At 30.5% G+C, this 21,554-nt stretch overlaps 1 long non-coding RNA gene across 1 annotated transcript; it reads right to left on the bottom strand.

Annotated features, from left to right (window-relative positions):
- Positions 1-260: 260 nt before the first annotated feature.
- LOC138308879 (uncharacterized) lies at positions 261-20,700 on the bottom strand. The gene is made up of 3 exons (XR_011206160.1): positions 19,503-20,700; positions 7,220-7,295; positions 261-6,762 (listed from the first exon to the last, which is right to left on the bottom strand). It is a non-coding gene; the product is annotated as an uncharacterized lncRNA (long non-coding RNA).
- Positions 20,701-21,554: the final 854 nt, after the last annotated feature.

Raw genomic sequence — 21,554 nt, 5'->3', positions numbered from 1 at the left:
TCGTGCCATGTCTCTGTGCTTCCACTGTCGTGAAAATAAGTTTTATCAGCGCTTGTTTTCCATGAGATATATATATGTAAACCAACATCTTTTACATATATTAACGAGAGCGACTTTTTCTTGGCGATTTAATTTCGCGGTTTTGAGTCATAGTGATCTACTGGATCTGTGCCAAGAGTATGTATTCTTAAATCCACGAAATTGAATCGCACCCGAAAATAAGTTGGTTTACAGTATCTTAACACAACAAAAAAACAAAATGAATTTTCTGACATTTTATTTGATGAACGACATACATATGTTACAATTGTTTTGATAATACACGCTACAGATAATTTTGAAACTTTTGAAGCGATTTTTCGAACTTCAATCCAAATTAATGAAAGTGTTAAATTACATCATAAATCGAACTCATTATGATGAGTAACAAATACTTGAAGAATAAATTGTTTTACTCTAAAGATGAATACTTACAACAGTTTTACCATTCGCTTTACACTGGTACATGTATAAGGAAAAGTGATATTTTTACAAAACAAAACCATCAAATCACATTTTCAGGATGTATTGAAAGCTTGTGTTATTGCGTCAGTTCTTACCATAATGAGTAATTATATAGCTAGTATTTCATATATTATGCATATATTCATACATTAGATGACATCAGATATACAATTGTAGAATATATATATATATATATACGAATCGCTGATTCATAAGATATGGCACTGGTCTCGAATCCGCGGTTGTGTTCATTCCTGAACATCATAAAACCTTTCTGAAAACAAGCTACCGTGTAATACGTCATTTCTATAGCTTTATACAGTCATTTGTTTTCTGATAGTAATTGTCTAGTCATCACCCAAACACCAGAGTGTAGCAATACGTTGACAAAATGTACCGAAATGCTTATTTTTCTTCATAGTAGAAACACTGGTTTATTTAAAGAAAGGTTTCATTGAAAGGTTCTACTCTACTACATGTACTTAAAAAACTCTACTCTAAAAATCGTCGATACATTATTTACATTATGTGTGAACATTAGACATATTGAACATTTTTCATATTTCACATTATCCATAATCATTGCATGAAAAAATGGAGTTACATGTTTAGTGTTCACAAGGTTTGTTGCTTAATTTAAATATTATTGTTAGATAATTTCTATTTTAATTATTGTTTTTTGTTTACTATTACTATTTTCTTATGTAAGTAAAACTCTTATATACAATTGATTTGTAGTTAATTTGACACAATATGGTTCGTTCACAGAGCTTTCACGTCACAAGAATGGGTATTACCGGGGGGGGGTGTATGTTTCTGCAAATCGGAGCTCCTTTATATTATAACCCAGATCATGCGTTACCGTGGCACTTAAACTTTTGTGAACCGAATCCCAAAGAGAGTAACACAAATAGCTGTTCTATAAACTGTAATTATGATAATTTTAGATAATGAATTATCAATTATATTAAAAAATACAACCTTTAAGCCATCGCTGGAGAACCATGGTTGAAGTGAAGGGAGTAACCGGATTAAGGTAACTGTAGTTAGCCGAATCCATGAAGACTGTTACTCCGCGTGACTTCTGGGTTACCGACGATGCCTTTCCCCCTCTCTTTCAATTATCTACTATAAGTTAACAAACATACCTACTAGTTTTACAAATTGCAGAAATTGGTAAACTTGTTGATGAATTAGAAACATACCATCAGTAAAAATAATATGGTGAAATATTTACAAATGATCTTATGTTTAATGATACAGCAACTGTATTGCATGATTTCAATTAGCTATCAAGACATTTACTGGAATTCACGAAATTAATCAACTCACAAATAATCACAGATATTGGCATATTCATTTTAACATTATTCTTTTCAGTACAATATTTACACTCACTGCGTTTGTCAGTCATTCAAGCTCGGAAGTTCCATCTAGCAGACAAAACCTGTCTTTTTTAACACACAGGTCAATTCGTTAACGAACAAACTCCATCTGCAATATGTTTTTACACTTTCACGCAGTTACTTAACACTTTTTCAATATGATTAAAGCAATAATGCCATATAACAAAATAGATACAAATTCACCGGGATATCCATCCACATAGGTTAAAGTTCATCCTCGGAGACATGATTGATCGCACAACACTATACTACGTAGTGTAATCAATCATGTATGACCGGCGATGGGAATATTTACATCACATATTGTTATGTAATATATCATTATAGGTACATAATGCAATTGGAAGATGATATATTTTTATTTACATGATCACAGCCATACTTTGTTTTTATTACAAAGTTACCTCCATTGCGGACAAGTATCCATTGTGAAGTCATTATTTTTTCAGCGAATTTCACGTCGTTTTCACTGAAAATTATAACGTTAAGCTCGCACATATATGACGTCACAATCAATACCAACCCACAAGGGCAGGTAACTCTGTATTATACAAATACAGAATACACTCTTAGAATATCAACTTGGGAGATCGCTACATACATTCTTTGTATACAAAAACTGTTTTTCGAACATTTCACCGGGTTTACACGTCTAGTTTTTCATTCATTCTATTTCACATTTCATTAGGGTGGTATATATAGTTTTTCATTCATTTCGTCTTTCACACATTTCACCGGGTTGGCACATCTAGTTTCAGTCATTTCGTCTTTCACACATTTCACCGGGTTGGCACATCTAGTTTCAGTCATTTCGTCTTTCACACATTTCACCGGGTTGGCACATCTAGTTTCAGTCATTTCGTCTTTCACACATTTCACCGGGTTGGCACATCTAGTTTCATTCTTTTCCTCGTTCACACATTTCATCTGAATGGCACATCTAGTTTCAGTCATTTCGTCTTTCACACATTTCACCGTAATGGCACATATAGTTTTTCATTCATTTCGTCTTTCACACAATTCACCGGGATGGCACATTTAGTTTTATTTATTTCGTCTTTCACACAATTCACCGGGATGGCACATCTAGTTTCATTCTTTTCCTCGTTCACACATTTCATCTGAATGGCACATCTAGTTTCAGTCATTTCGTCTTTCACACATTTCACCGTAATGGCACATATAGTTTTTCATTCATTTCGTCTTTCACACAATTCACCGGGATGGCACATTTAGTTTTATTCATTTCGTCTTTCACACAATTCACCGGGATGGCACATCTAGTTTCATTCTTTTCCTCGTTCACACATTTCACCGGAATGGCACATCTAGTTTTATTCAATTCGTCTTTCACACAATTCACCGGGAATTTCATTCTTTTCCTCGTTCACACATTTCACCGTAATGGCACATATAGTTTTTCATTCATTTCTTCTTTCACACATTTCACCGGGTTGGCATATCAAGTGTCATTCTAGTTTTATTCATGTTGTCTTTTACACATTTCACCGGAATGGCACATCTAGTTTGTCATTCATTTCTTCTTTCACATATTTCACCGGGTTGGCATATCAAGTGTCATTCATTTCTTCTTTAACACATTTCACCAGGTTGGCACATCTAGTTTCATTCATTTTTTCTTCCACACATTTCACCGGGTTGGCACATCTAGTTTCATTCAATTCGTCTTTCACACAATTCACCGGGAATTTCATTCTTTTCCTCGTTCACACATTTCACCGTAATGGCACATATAGTTTTTCATTCATTTCGTCTTTCACACATTTCACCGGGATGGCACATCTAGTTTCATTCATTTCTTCTTTCACACATTTCACCGGAATGGCACATCTAGTTTTATTCATTTCGTCTTTCACACATTTCACCGGAATGGCACATCTAGTTTGTCATTCATTTCTTCTTTCACACATTTCATCGGAACGGCACATCTAGTTTCATTCATTTCTTCTTTCACACATTTCACCGGGTTGGCACATCAAGCGCATTCATTTCTTCTTTAACACATTTCACAAGGTTGGCATATCAAGTGTCATTCATTTATTCTTCCACATATTTCACCGGGTTGGCACATCTGGTTTCACTCATTTCTTCTTTCACACATTTCACCGGGTTGGCACATCAAGTGTCATTCATTTCCTCTTTCACACATTTCACCGGAATGACACATCTAGTTTGTCATTCATTTCTTTTTCAACACATTTCACAGGGATGGCACATCTAGTTTGCTTTATTTTTTCGTTCACACATTTCACCGGATTAGCATATCTAGTGTGTCATTTTTTTCCTTTCACAAATGTCACCTGGTTAGCATATTCATTTTTCATTCATTTTGTCTTTCACACATTTCACCGGGATGGCACATCTAATGTTTCATTGATTGCCTCTTTCACATATTTCATCGGGTTGGTGTATCTAGTTTTTCATTTATTTTGTCTATCATACATTTTACTGGGATGGCATATTCATATTTCATTCATTTCTTCCTTCACATATTATACAGGGTTGTCACCTATGTCATTTAGGTCACAGGCATATTTAGAAAAACAGTTTTTGTACACATTTACATTAATACAATACATTCTAGGCCACTGCTACGAATTTTATGGGAATATTCTACGTATATACAATACACGTCAACACATACAACTCTTATGCTGCCTTTCAAAAACTCAAAGTTATCTGCCCTTTGCGACTAGATTTTGATTATTACGTCACTTGTTCATGAGAAATTCGTCACCAATCTATTCGAAATTGAAACAGTGTTCTCAAACAAAACAATGAGGTTTCAGCCCATATATACACACAAAGACGAGATAACTTTGAATGCATGGAATCATAACAGTTTCACATCGTATCTCATTTTCCACAAAAAAAATATTCTATAAATATTTACATAATTACAATTTTCGTATCTATATGATCAAAAGCATGTAATATATAGCATACTATGGCACAAATAAAAAATAACCGGGTTGCAATAATTCATCCGTGAATGGTATCTGTTCAACAAAGAACGTTTTAGCCATTCCCCTGAGAAATAACGTTTATACTCTATACATTCATATCAAACGATATGAGATGGGACGAACAATAATAGCACAATATAGAACTGTTTATTTTTTCAGAATGTTATTGATAGGTTGTTGATTTGTGCAAGATTTTTTATTGATATTATCAAAACTAGAGCATTGTTTCTTTTATAAACAAAAAACGCGACAACCATACATTTCAAATGGGTCAGCGATGCCTACGGCATATATAAAGACCTCGACGACAGGTAACAGGTATGTCATTCAGATCTACCAGAGTTACTTCCCTTCGTTTTCCTCTGTATTGAAAGGTATGAACCAAACTTGCCATCCTTAATATTTTGATTTTTATCTGACATACATCAAAAATGTTATTGACATAGAATTTAAAAAGGGCATTATTTTATCATAATTCAGATCGCAAATATTTTTGTCCATTCACAGTGCTAACTATTTTCTAATCTATCTTACTGAATGTTGTCTAAAGAATAGCTATTGTTTCCGTCCCATTAACAAAACGATGGTAAACATTACCGCTAATTCAAGATACAATATATACACAAAAGCATAAATATTATGCAAAATAATTTGAAAGGAAAATAATTACATTTTCAAATGCAAATTATTGTCAAAGAAAAAAATGAAGCAATATTTTGATTCACAAAAATGATTTTGGAACTAACAGAATTGGGTTATCATGCGTGATTGAAATTATACAAATAAGATATACTTTGTCATAGTTGTATCTAAATGTCGACTCAATTTCGGATCGTCCATTATCCGTACCGTTTCCTCTGTTTGACTAATATTTTAAAACCGATTAACTTATAGGTAAAATCATGAATAGTATGATGTATTAAAATGATTATGTAGTTTCACATTATTTCATTTTTATTTCTATTTTTCAATATACTATAAAATAAAAAAATAAGTCATATTATGTACTAAGCTAACAACACTTTTGAAAAAATATGAGCACAGTCTAACTATTTGTACCTTGCATAGATATCGACAACGTAAACATTGTCATCTTAATGTACAGTTTCACCGGGAAAATCATCCTTCATGTTACCGTCGGTATTTTTGTCCGAAACAGTACATTTACATAAGTATCACATTCAGCAATATATATTAAAGTTCTATATACATATACATTTTCCACTTGTACATTTCTTTTACAAAACACACTCGTTTTAACAAAAATCGTACACATCCACACCACATTCCATTTACACCACTAAGATATAGTAACATGGTCCTAGTTTTATCAACATCCCTAAATTTTAATGAAAATACCTTTCCTTTAATTCCCTACTAAAAGACATTACAGAAGTTAAGAAAGCTCTTATATAAGTAACTTCTTCGTGACTTCTATAATGCTCTCTCATGGATATTTCAAGGTTAGGACTTTCTTCATTGTTAGAAATATTGATGGAACTGGCCCATGTTACTTGCATAGTTTAAAGAGTGTAAATTGTATCGTGTAAAACATGCATCTCCAATGTCATCTCTAACAGAAGAACTTTTGACGATTCCGTTAAACACTTGTAATGCAGATGTTTTCTATTATTTTAATCTTCAGTATGTTATCGTCCTCAACAGATAAACATTGACTTTCCACTTATTTCTCAAATGTTGATCACACTCGAACTTGTATGGACATTGTCATTTGGAAGATGTTACAATAGGACTTTTTGATGTCGCTTTCCAGTAATCATTTATGTGTGGATCATCACAGTGTGAGGTGCATTAACTTGCAGATTGTATTTTGATGCATTCAATATTCAGCCCCATTTCAGCCTCTACAAAAACATATAAGACAGCCAATAAGATACAGTATTACAATCAAACCTGTCTTTGCGAAGACCTGCTAACTCAGATCATATTCCTTGGGTCCTACATGACAACCCAACACAATGTGAACTGTGTGTAAAGACAACATAGCTATTTAGACATTTTCGTTGTCCCTTCACTTTGGGAGTCATTATACATAAACACGACTGTAGTTTAAATACTGGTTAATATTCAACATTGCAGTCTCTTTACGTACATATTGTAGTTCATTAAGAATAACATTTGTTTTCTTTATTGAAAGGTAATTTGCATGTGAGACATATATTGGTTGACCCTAAGTTATCAAATAACGATGTTTTTTTTCGCAGCGTAAGAAGTCTACAGTCTAGAACAATAATGCTTTTAAAGGTTTTTGCTATCTAATAGGTTGTATTTTATGATAAAGATAAATCATCTTATACTCACTCTTTTTGTGAAGAAATTATCTCCGGCTGTCAATGTTGGCTCTTTTTTTCATCTGATTGCCATCCATATTTTCCATCTGAAAAAAAAAAAAAAGAAAAATGACCATGAATAAAATTGATGATACTTCCATACGGGAAAAATATGTTTTCCTAATGGAAATTTAGTATGTACAACGCTTTACAATCTGCTAGGACATTATGATGTCGGATTTATTTCGAATCACATTAGCCTTGACGAAGATTTGACCTCGCTTTAAATTGTATAGCAGGGCCCAGTTTCACAAACTTTCGTTAACATTAAGGAATTTCTTTATTTAAAATTCCCCATAGGAATGCGTTTTAACCTAAGGTAGGGAACTTTCCTTAAAATCTGAAACCTGTGGAGATGTTAACGTTAAAGAAATCCGTAGATATATGGAAGGTTCGTGAAACTGGGCCTTTTTGCTTAGCCAATCAAAACTGACGTCACGTTTTGTAACGTCATTAGTGATTGGCTAAGTCTAAGACTGTTTATATCTGTGCATGTGTCTAGTACAGCATTATTTCATCTATACTGTTCTTCAGAAATTATATCATTTCCAAGTTATAAAGTAATCATGCTGGTACCAATTAAGCATTTACATTGGCTTGAAAAACGTTACAAATTACGTCGCCGTTTACAACGTGGTATTTAATTAGTTGACGTCAATGATTATCTAATAAACAAAAGCTTGTAGGTTATATCAATAAATAATATAATTGATAATATTGACATAACAGTGTTTTTTCTAGCACCTAAATTGTGTTTACCTCATACATAACTATGAAGAAACACACTAGCTGGTAAATAAAATACAGAGTGTATAAAGATTATCAAGTTAATGACATATATAACATTGTTCTACCTGTCAATTCTATTTAAGTTATATTGAACTCAATTACTTACATTCTCCAACAAGTTAAATAGAATCCCGTATATCACGAATAAAACATATCCGAATAGTAATACTAGTGTAAATCCAGTGTACCGTCCCCCTGCTCACAGCAGTGGGTCCGGGGAATTGTGACTTGGAGCTGAAGTCACCTACCTAGTTATATACTACTGCTTTCTAGCACGTGTGGATATTTATAGATCACCGCAATTGAACATGCCGCTTCATGGCTTCTACTAAATGTGTATTGGCTTTTTGCAATTCACGCATGCGCAGTGTTTGACAAAGGTCATTGACCACTTCGGTCGTATTGGATAGTTTGTTATACACATACACACGTACGTACAGGAATAGCCTTAATCCGATAGCTTCTGTAGAAAACACAACATCATGTTAGGCTTGCAGTTATTTTGAGAAAACTGTTTGCTATAGAAGAGTAACTGGTTTATTGATATATATCGATAGGTTATGGGGGAAAAATCAGAAATATGACACTATTTTGTATATCTGTTCATAAACCATAATATTATTTTATTTTATTTATTAAGATTGTTTTTTCAATTGTTTTAAAATTTCAACTCTTTAATTTAAGCCTTTAGTGTTTTATTTAAAAACATAATTTATAATTATATAGTGTTTAATATATTAATGAACTAAGATATAATATATCTTATATAATAAGATATACATGTAGTGTTGTAATATAAGCCAAAAAGATGCTCGTAGCATGTATTCTCTATTACAGATAACTACAGTACCGGCTTGCAGGTATTGCTTTATAAGTCAATGACGTATTTCATTGTACACATGTACCTATACAATAAAGGGGTTACTGACCGCTGAGGTCAGCACATATCGAGCCATCACGTATGTAGACTTGCTGAAGTCAATAAATTTGTCCTTCTGAATTCATAATATTTCCTGCTTTTCGTTCCAGCCACCGTATTCCTGAAATTTCTTTTATATACACATTTTCGGGTAACATAGATCCTATTAATAATGTCATACATGTAGGCTTGCTTAAGTCAATAAATTGTTGGTTTTATTTTTATTTTTTAACCATCCATGTTCTTCTATCCCGCCAAAGTTTTTCTCAAATGCTGAACCCTTTTCAATACAACGTAATCATTCATAATATTAGTGATCGTTATATTCTTCAATATTTTTACTTCTTAGGCTGGGTATACATATCGATTTGTTAATCAATGAATCCGATGCACTTTTATGACAACAGCAATCATAAACACATACACTGACTATCATATATATATGTAATGCCTTATTTCTGGTATCAAAAATAATTCTAAAATGTACAATTCAAGTTATGTGTATGTTAATGCCATCTGGATATTTGAATCAATTATAATCGATTTCGTGAAACAGTCATATGATCCAGAGTCATTATACACAGTGTTAGAGTGTTCTGTTGTTCCTACACGAGCGTTCAGTCAGGTCATTTCCAGATTGTTCTTAGGTACAATGTAATTCCCTTACCCCCCACGAAATCTTGTCCAGAGATACCAAGTGTCAGCAATGTAACATTTACTTAAGAAACAATATAGGTACCGAACTAGATACTTAATTAAGTCATGTTATCATTTTCAATTATATATGCAATAATATGGAAATAAACAAGAGAGATATTGGTTTATTGTCATGGCCCTTTAACTGAACATGATTTAGTTTTACATTATGTGACTTTATACTGTTATAGTTATATACATGTATGTACGATTCCTTCGTGTGTTTACTATACTATATGTTAAGTGCATACTTATGTTATGATAACTGTAGAACAGTTTTTCATGTTTAGGTATTTTGGTAGATGCCAGTATGCCACGTAATTTAAAAAAAAAAGTTTGATTTTTAATTTGAGTTAACGACAGAGTCTGGGTGACCTAGGGTAGCATTGCCTTAAGACATAATTACATGTTTCTTTCCAGACCTATGCTTCACAGTGCAATTTAATGTGGGCTCCGACGATGTGCAGATACATTGTACACCTAGACTCTCTGGTTAGAAATATCTTTCTATCAGTGCGATTGACATTACCAGAAGTTACGTAGAAGTAATAGAACATAGGAAATTGATTCCATTATTCTGAACCGAAAAGTCATTCACCTTTACATGACAGATCCGGTTATATTGACTCTCCGCTGTGGACTGAGAACTGGGTCAAGTTCTCCTGGCTCCACATGTGTAGGAGGCGCAGTGTAGTGGTATTTGGAGTAGGTATATCGATTATAAGGGGGTCAATCACCTAGGTTTTTGTACACTGGCGTATAGTAAGAATGATAGCAATATCAGCTGATTTTAGTACAGTGGACAAAAGAAAGTAAATAATAATGACAATGATTCAGAATATATTTAAAGAATTGATTATCTGAAAGTGGTCATTCAACTAGTTTTCTGTACACTGGCGTAGTTAGCCTGATAATTATAGTACAGTGGACTGGACGAAAGATTAAATAAAACATGATAATAATGGTAATACTTCTGTATATATTTAAGGCAATGGTGATCTGAAGGTGGTTTGCAGTGTAGAGGTATGGGGAGTAGATATATCGATTGTTAGGTGGTCAATCATCTAGTTTTCGTGACTCTAACGTGTAGTAAGCCTGATAGTTATGTACATGTAGTACGGTGGAATGGAAACAAGATTAAATAATAAATTAAGACATAATAATAATGGTAATGATTCAGTGTATATTTACGGAAATGATCTGAAGGTGGTTCGCAGTGTAGAGGTATAGATTGTAAGGAGGTCAATCACCTACAGCTAGTTGTCTTTACTCTGGCGTAGTAAGGATGTTAGTACAGTGCTACGGAGGACAAACCAGTGTAAAAATTATAATGTAAATGATTCAGTGTGTATTTAAGGATGTTAAATTATAATGTAATGATTCAGTATGTATTTAAGGAAATGATTCAGTATGTATTTAAGGATGTTAAATTATAATGTAATGATTCAGTGTCTATTTAAGGATGTTAAATTATAATGTAATGATTCAGTGTATATTTAAGGATGTTAAATTATAATGTAATGATTCAGTGTATATTTAAGGATGTTAAATTATAATGTAATGATTCAGTGTGTATTTAAGGATGTTAGATTATAATGTAATGATTCAGTGTGTATTTAAGGATGTTAAATTATAATGTAATGATTCAGTGTGTATTTAAGGATGTTAAATTATAATATAATGATTCAGTGTGTATTTAAGGATGTTAAATTATAATGTAATGATTCAGTATGTATTTAAGGATGTTAAATTATAATGTAATGATTCAGTATGTATTTAAGGATGTTAAATTATAATGTAATGATTCAGTATGTATTTAAGGATGTTAAATTATAATGTAATGATTCAGTGTGTATTTAAGGATGTTAAATTATAATGTAATGATTCAGTATGTATTTAAGGATGTTAATAATAATGTAATGATTCAGTATGTATTTAAGGATGTTAAATTATAATGTAATGATTCAGTGTGTATTTAAGGATGTTAAATTATAATGTAATGATTCAGTGTGTATTTAAGGATGTTAAATTATCATGTAAATGATTCAGTGTGTATTTAAGGATGTTAAATTATAATGTAATGTTTCAGTGTGTATTTAAGGATGTTAAATTATAATGTAATGATTCGATTCAGTATGTATTTAAGGATGTTAAATTATCATGTAATGATTCAGTGTGTATTTAAGGATGTTAAATTATCATGTAAATGATTCAGTGTGTATTTAAGGATGTTAAATGATAATGTAATGATTCAGTGTGTATTTAAGGATGTTAAATTATCATGTAATGATTCAGTGTGTATTTAAGGATGTTAAATTATAATGTAAATGATTCAGTATGTATTTAAGGATGTTAAATTATCATGTAATGATTCAGTGTATATTTAAGGATGTTAAATTATAATGTAATGATTCAGTATGTATTTAAGGATGTTAAATTATAATGTAATGATTCAGTATGTATTTAAGGATGTTAAATTATAATGTAATGATTCAGTATGTATTTAAGGATGTTAAATTATAATGTAATGATTCAGTATGTATTTAAGGATGTTAAATTATAATGTAATGATTCAGTATGTATTTAAGGATGTTAAATTATAATGTAATGATTCAGTATGTATTTAAGGATGTTAAATTATAATGTAATGATTCAGTATGTATTTAAGGATGTTAAATTATAATGTAATGATTCAGTATGTATTTAAGGATGTTAAATTATAATGTAATGATTCAGTGTGTATTTAAGGATGTTAAATTATAATGTAATGATTCAGTATGTATTTAAGGATGTTAAATTATAATGTAATGATTCAGTATGTATTTAAGGATGTTAAATTATAATGTAATGATTCAGTGTGTATTTAAGGATGTTAAATTATAATGTAATGATTCAGTGTGTATTTAAGGATGTTAAATTATAATGTAATGATTCAGTGTGTATTTAAGGATGTTAAATTATAATGTAATGATTCAGTGTGTATTTAAGGATGTTAAATTAATGTAATGATTCTGTGTATTTAAGGATGTTAAATTATATGTAATGATTCAGTGTGTATTTAAGGATGTTAAATTATAATGTAATGATTCAGTGTGTATTTAAGGATGTTAAATTATCATGTAATGATTCAGTGTGTATTTAAGGATGTTAAATTATCATGTAAATGATTCAGTGTGTATTTAAGGATGTTAAATTATAATGTAATGATTCAGTGTGTATTTAAGGATGTTAAATTATCATGTAATGATTCAGTGTGTATTTAAGGATGTTAAATTATCATGTAAATGATTCAGTGTGTATTTAAGGATGTTAAATTATAATGTAATGATTCAGTGTATATTTAAGGATGTTAAATTATAATGTAATGATTCAGTGTGTATTTAAGGATGTTAAATTATAATGTAATGATTCAGTATGTATTTAAGGATGTTAAATTATCATGTAATGATTCAGTATGTATTTAAGGATGTTAAATTATAATGTAATGATTCAGTATGTATTTAAGGATGTTAAATTATAATGTAATGATTCAGTATGTATTTAAGGATGTTAAATTATAATGTAATGATTCAGTATGTATTTAAGGATGTTAAATTATAATGTAATGATTCAGTATGTATTTAAGGATGTTAAATTATAATGTAATGATTCAGTATGTATTTAAGGATGTTAAATTATCATGTAAATGATTCAGTATGTATTTAAGGATGTTAAATTATCATGTAAATGATTCAGTGTGTATTTAAGGATGTTAAATTATCATGTAAATGATTCAGTGTATATTTAAGGATGTTAAATTATAATGTAATGATTCAGTGTGTATTTAAGGATGTTAAATTATCATGTAAATGATTCAGTGTGTATTTAAGGATGTTAAATTATAATGTAATGATTCAGTGTATATTTAAGGATGTTAAATTATAATGTAATGATTCAGTGTGTATTTAAGGATGTTAAATTATCATGTAAATGATTCAGTGTGTATTTAAGGATGTTAAATGATAATGTAAATGATTCAGTGTGTATTTAAGGATGTTAAATTATCATGTAAATGATTCAGTGTGTATTTAAGGATGTTAAATTATAATGTAATGATTCAGTATGTATTTAAGGATGTTAAATTATAATGTAATGATTCAGTATGTATTTAAGGATGTTAAATTATCATGTAAATGATTCAGTGTGTATTTAAGGATGTTAAATTATAATGTAATGATTCAGTGTGTATTTAAGGATGTTAAATTATCATGTAAATGATTCAGTGTGTATTTAAGGATGTTAAATGATAATGTAGTGATTCAGTGTGTATTTAAGGATGTTAAATTATCATGTAAATGATTCAGTATGTATTTAAGGATGTTAGATAATAATGTAATGATTCAGTGTGTATTTAAGGATGTTAAATTATCATGTAATGATTCAGTGTCTATTTAAGGATGTTAAATTATCATGTAAATGATTCAGTGTGTATTTAAGGATGTTAAATGATAATGTAATGATTCAGTGTGTATTTAAGGATGTTAAATTATAATGTAATGATTCAGTGTGTATTTAAGGATGTTAAATTATAATGTAATGATTCAGTGTGTATTTAAGGATGTTAAATTATCATGTAAATGATTCAGTGTGTATTTAAGGATGTTAAATTATAATGTAATGATTCAGTGTGTATTTAAGGATGTTAAATTATAATGTAATGATTCAGTGTGTATTTAAGGATGTTAAATTATAATGTAATGATTCAGTGTGTATTTAAGGATGTTAAATTATAATGTAATGATTCAGTGTGTATTTAAGGATGTTAAATTATAATGTAATGATTCAGTGTGTATTTAAGGATGTTAAATTATAATGTAATGATTCAGTGTATATTTAAGGATGTTAAATTATAATGTAATGATTCAGTGTGTATTTAAGGATGTTAAATTATAATGTAATGATTCAGTGTGTATTTAAGGATGTTAAATTATAATGTAATGATTCAGTGTGTATTTAAGGATGTTAAATTATAATGTAATGATTCAGTATGTATTTAAGGATGTTAAATTATATGTAATGATTCAGTATGTATTTAAGGATGTTAAATTATAATGTAATGATTCAGTATGTATTTAAGGATGTTAAATTATAATGTAATGATTCAGTATGTATTTAAGGATGTTAAATTATAATGTAATGATTCAGTATGTATTTAAGGATGTTAAATTATAATGTAATGATTCAGTATGTATTTAAGGATGTTAAATTATCATGTAAATGATTCAGTATGTATTTAAGGATGTTAAATTATAATGTAATGATTCAGTATGTATTTAAGGATGTTAAATTATCATGTAATGATTCAGTGTGTATTTAAGGATGTTAAATTATAATGTAATGATTCAGTATGTATTTAAGGATGTTAAATTATCATGTAAATGATTCAGTGTGTATTTAAGGATGTTAAATTATCATGTAATGATTCAGTATGTATTTAAGGATGTTAAATTATAATGTAATGATTCAGTGTGTATTTAAGGATGTTAAATTATAATGTAATGATTCAGTGTGTATTTAAGGATGTTAAATTATAATGTAATGATTCAGTGTGTATTTAAGGATGTTAAATTATAATGTAATGATTCAGTGTGTATTTAAGGATGTTAAATTATAATGTAATGATTCAGTGTGTATTTAAGGATGTTAAATTATCATGTAATGATTCAGTGTGTATTTAAGGATGTTAAATTATATGTAATTCAGTATGTATTAAGTGTTAATGTAATGATTCAGTGTGTATTTAAGGATGTTAAATTATAATGTAATGATTCAGTATGTATTTAAGGATGTTAAATTATAATGTAATGATTCAGTGTGTATTTAAGGATGTTAAATTATAATGTAATGATTCAGTGTGTATTTAAGGATGTTAAATTATAATGTAAATGATTCAGTGTGTATTTAAGGATGTTAAATTATAATGTAATGATTCAGTGTGTATTTAAGGATGTTAAATTATCATGTAAATGATTCAGTGTGTATTTAAGGATGTTAAATGATAATGTAATGATTCAGTGTGTATTTAAGGATGTTAAATTACATGTAATGATTCAGTGTTATTTAAGGATGTTAAATTATAATGTAATGATTCAGTGTGTATTTAAGGATGTTAAATTATAATGTAATGATTCAGTGTCTATTTAAGGATGTTAAATTATAATGTAATGATTCAGTGTGTATTTAAGGATGTTAAATTATAATGTAATGATTCAGTGTGTATTTAAGGATGTTAAATTATAATGTAATGATTCAGTGTGTATTTAAGGATGTTAAATTATAATGTAATGATTCAGTGTGTATTTAAGGATAATTATAATGTAATGATTCAGTATGTATTTAAGGATGTTAAATTATAATGTAATGATTCAGTGTGTATTTAAGGAAATGAATCAGTATGTATTTAAGGAAATGATTCAGTATGTATTTAAGGAAATGATGATCTGAAGATGGTCATTCACCTTAATCTAATAGTAAAGATGTTCTGTAATATGTTTTCTTAAAGATACATTATTTTTACTCCGTCGTAGTTAGCTTCAAAGTAATGTGTACATAGAAAAATTGTACATTGAAAAAATTCACTAGATTGTAAAAATGCAATGTGACGAGACACAAATTATGTACGATTTGTATTTGTACTTTGACGAGACACAAATTATGTACGATTTGTATTTGTACTTTGACGAGACACAAATTATGTACGATTTGTATTTGTACTTTGACGAGACACAAATTATGTACAATTTGTATTTGTACTTTGACGAGACACAAATTATGTACAATTTGTATTTGTACTTTGACGAGACACAAATTATGTACAATTTGTATTTGTACTTTGACGAGACACACAAATTATGTACAATTTGTATTTGTACTTTGACGAGACACAAATTATGTACAATTTGTATTTGTACTTTGACGAGACACAAATTATGTACAATTTGTATTTGTACTTTGACGAGACACAAATTATGTACAATTTGTATTTGTACTTTGACGAGACACAAATTATGTACGATTTGTATTTGTACTTTGACGAGACACAAATTATGTACGATTTGTATTTGTACTTTGACGAGACACAAATTATGTACGATTTGTATTTGTACTTTAAGGATATTGATTAAAGAAGGTCAGTCACCTTCTTTGATATATGACGAAATTTCTGTCATTTCTGATTTAGAACAACGCTGCACTTCTAATCGATATTGATAAGGCATATCAAGGAAATAATACATTAGCAACAAAAGCATATATATTAGGAAGACGCTCTATGGTTTGATAATCTCATATCATGCCACTGAAGTCAAGCGTATAGAATGAGACAAGTCAGAAGTAACGTGATATGAAACAATTGATCGATTGAAGGACGGTCATCGGCATCTGTTGTATGCATATGTTTGTATGAAAGGCAAAAATCGTAGGACGAAGATAACTCTTTATATTATGCTGTTAAAACTCATCATAAATTCACACGGGATATGTTGTAAGTAAGTCGTATCATGGGATGTTGTGATGTATGGAAATAGGAATCGGTTATTATGAGGGTCAATCACTTTTTTGTAAGCCTACATTGACCAAACCAAAAATAAATACAATCACAAGGAAATTTTATATGAATGTTTAATGCATTCAGGGAAAGAATCTCATTCAAACTAAAGCCCACCTCGGCGATAGAACTTGTCGTGGTAGAGAATCGGCTATGTATTGATAGGAAAAGGTCAATCACCTTTGTGCATGGCACCGTTCACTAAACCCTTACAATATGGCGTTATACATACATGTACTGGAGTGATTGGACAATCATGTAAAGGTCCTATAGAATGCTTGACTTGACATATATTTTCCTTTTACATTTAGTGGAAGATATACAATTTTACTTGATGACATTCTCTATACTCCAGGGTTTGTACTACTGTTGACGTTATGATGACTAGGATGGCGATATGCTGATTCGTTTACAATATGCTAACGAAAATTTAATAAAACTAGGGGAGAATCGATCCCGCGTTAAAAATGTCATTGACCATCTAGGTCACTGACCGCTAGTACACAAACGAATAACGTGTGTTATGAGTAAGACAGTTATTACTGAAAGAAAGGGGTGTGTACTTTTATTACAAGTATACTGTACGTCCTCATCCATAAAGGTAATTGGAAACAATGGACTACCTGGCATGTTAATGTGCATTTCAGTCTGAGGGGGGAATACACAAGGATGATATTCTTTGCTGAATTAACATGATTTAGTGAAACAGTGTTATAATTATCTACCAAGGCATCCTCGATACTCCACGGGTAATGTATCCATAACTGGAATATTTCATAGCAAACTTGAAGGCTCTGTGAGCGATAACTGGTGAAAATAATTTTTGTACTTTGATAAACATCAAAAGAATTGAAAAACGGTACATTGTGGTCCCTACTTCAAAGCCATACAGTCAACCAAAGTGTACCATTATACGGCTCTTTTGATGTGTATCAAAGAAATAAATTACCTGTTCTGTTCTGTTTCCTCCAGTTGTACTATCGAGGATGTTACAAAAATATGAGAAACTTCATTTTCAAAGCCAATATTAAAACCGCTTGTCCTTAACGGGTTTTTTTTCAAACAAGCATGCTTGAAAATCGTATCTATAACAACATGTTTTACTTTTTTCTACATTTTCATTTTATGAGTCTTATAATTTGAAGTTGATATAGACTATTTTGGTGTGTCAAACATCTCAGAAAAAATAATCAATAACCATTATATGCATCGTATTCTTAATATGCATCGTATACAAGACCAATTTCTCAAATAAAACTTCAAGCAATGGTGTAAATTATATAAATTAAACAATCAAACAACATTCGTGTAGCGTTAATATGTTTTAATGCCAAGATATAAACCTACGTGTTTAACTTACACCTAAAAAAATGATACATTTAACTGGTTTAGTTAAGGCACAGATAATGTATTAAAAACATATCGTCTTAACAGGAGTTATGATTCATATAAGATAAATACTTGCCTTCTAAATTTCTAAGGAGTGATTGTTGGAGTTGAAAGGGTTTCCATCGTAATAAACTCTTTTGTTAAATAGTTTGTAGTACATGTAATTGAATTAGTTATAACACTATTACACGCGTTTGAAATACTTAAAGGTTAGCTTGCTTCTTACAAAGGGTTAAAGAAACTGTTTTCATTATGGTTGTATATGTATTTTTAGACCCAAGATGGCGGCGACTGATACGTAGCCAACAATTGCATATAGATCAACGTTTGCTACCTAAACAATCAAATTTCATTTCCACACGATTACAGTTTTACATATTTTGACATTAACAAATTTAGTATTTATATTTCGTCATTCTGAATTCTGATCTTGATGATTATAAAGCATGTGCGTAATGCAGAGGCTACTGTAGTGTGGTAATCTTATCTTTGTATTATTCATGTAAAAATTAGAGAATTCGCTTAATAAAATATCAAAGATAGTAAACCTGGATTTTCTCAATTCTATGAAGTCTTAGATATGAAAAGGTTGTTAAATAAACCAGAAAGCATAATTGGAAAAAAATGAACCACCTAACATGTTAATGTGTTATTCAGCCATTTTTGAAAGGTTAGGAAAAGGCAAGGCTTACATTATTCCGTTTCTGATTTCAGATGACAAAAGTGTCACAATTACACGAAGTTTCAAATGAAATCATAACTAAAGCATAATTATCAATTTTAAAACAATATTAAATCAGTGGCAATATCTGCTTAATAGGTAACGCAACGTCAATTATATAAAATAAACGATTATGTATGACTTTTGGAACTTACCATATGTAAAAATTTATCATCCCCCGATGTAGATTCTTCCTATGTAAAGCTGCCAATACCCCCGGGCTGCCAAGACCCCCGGGATGCCCCGCCCGGCCAGTCTGCTGGTGACCTGGCCGGGCACCTTGCTTCAGACGAGTTACTTTAAATTATCTCATACCTCATTATACAGTCATCAAGAACATCAAACGCTCCTTGCTCACATTTTCGATCTTGCTTTTTTCTACTAATCAAGACCACGTATAGATATTTAGGATATATCCAAAATAGCACAAGATATCTGCAAACACCCCTCACACAAATGAGGATTATATTTGGTTACGTTGGAGAAGGATAACGTTGAGGTTATTAAGTAGAAGTCATTTAAGGACGCGAGATTCCATTGGCCTGTTTGTGTGTCAGTAGGCAATGTCATGGCGGATCTGGGGCTCAATGACCCATCTGAGTATAGATTCTGCATAATGCGGTCTATGCGGCCACGTTTCACTCCGAAAGGTCAATGAACGCTGTCCGGGAACGTTCGCTCGTAACGAGGGTCAATGACTGAGTCGGAGTAGAGAAATAAATGTGTAATTATGTCAGAAGAGTTCATTTGCACTAGAAAAGCTATAGACTTGGCAAGTATCATGTTAGATTTGTTTAACAGCGGAAACATGTGTAATATATCTAAATATAGGTTTTACTGTAACAGGGTATAAGATATATCATCATTGGTATTGTTATATATCAAACTCGTTTAACCAAAAACGATTTCAGTGGAAACACTTAATAATAATGTTTGTTTTATAGCTGGTTGTCTGAATCAGACTGACTGACTTGTCTTTGTTCTTAAAGCTTGCCAAGCATTATTGTAAAGATATTTAGTGTATTATCTACAGAACACTGTACATGACTACAGCATTAATAATACGAATTCTGGTTCTAGTATACGTGTCACTTTGGCTTAAAGTTCTGTTACCAGAAAATGTAAGGACGACATTCCGGCTGTTTCGATGTATGAATATATATGTTTTGGGAGGCTGCGGTATATATATTCGTGTTGTATCTCGTGTCTCCTTCCTTTAGTGAAACTTTTGCCTTTTTCTATAGTGTTATCTTATCGAAGCTACATTATTTCCCAAAATTGCGCTTAGTAGTTATTATTTACAAACATATTTAAGGTTTTTGTAATTTTCCTGCGCTATACCAGTTTATTATAGCCTTTGTGTTAACTTTTACGAAATTCGAAGAATTAGCAGTATATGTAATCAACTATAATTCAATGATGATTTACTATTTTGCTGTCATTATGTTAATTAATGCAGAGAAAGTTTTATAGTCTTTTTATAACTTGCAATTCGATATTTCATTATAATTTTGAAACAATTCATAAAATTTGTAACTCAGACAAAAATGTTATATGTCTGCAGAGAAAGAAAATTTATTAACATTCGTTGGAACTCGTTTTAAGCGTTCCTTTTAGCTAACAATCAACACGCCACATAGTTAGCTGAAACCTTAACATGTGACGTTGAAAATGCACTTACATAATTGAACTCTAAACCTATTACAATTTGTATGTGAAATACAGAGTATTGACATTCTCTACTAATTATATGACTTATTAAAGATGCTCCACCGCTGACAAATGGTATTTTTTCACTATCAAAAACACGAGCAGACGATTTAGTATTTTTCTTCATTTACAAAAGTTACTTACTTAACACCATTACCACCTTTGAAAATTTTGAGCTTATAATTTTACGTCAAGATAAAAAGTATTAAAAATAATTAATTGCATTCCGAACAAATTTCGCGGCATTATGTCCTATATGGAATGAATTACTGATTGTGCATTCACCAAAAGCTCAAGATCAATTAGTTTATATTATTTTTTGTTTTAATTAGGCATGTATCTATACACGATTAAACACAAATTATTGTGTAAATGATGAACATCGTTGATTTTCTGTCGGCAGTGGAGCATCTTTACCCAATGCAATAATTGTATTCTTACTAAATCAAGACATATTTATGTTCTCGCCCAATCATATAGCACACTTACTAGTAATA

This window comes from Argopecten irradians, chromosome 15 (assembly GCF_041381155.1).
Source record: "Argopecten irradians isolate NY chromosome 15, Ai_NY, whole genome shotgun sequence".
Classification (NCBI taxonomy): Eukaryota; Metazoa; Mollusca; class Bivalvia; order Pectinida; family Pectinidae; genus Argopecten; species Argopecten irradians.
The sequence above is the reverse complement of the archived record's forward strand: the minus strand, read 5'-3'. Positions and strand labels throughout refer to the sequence as shown.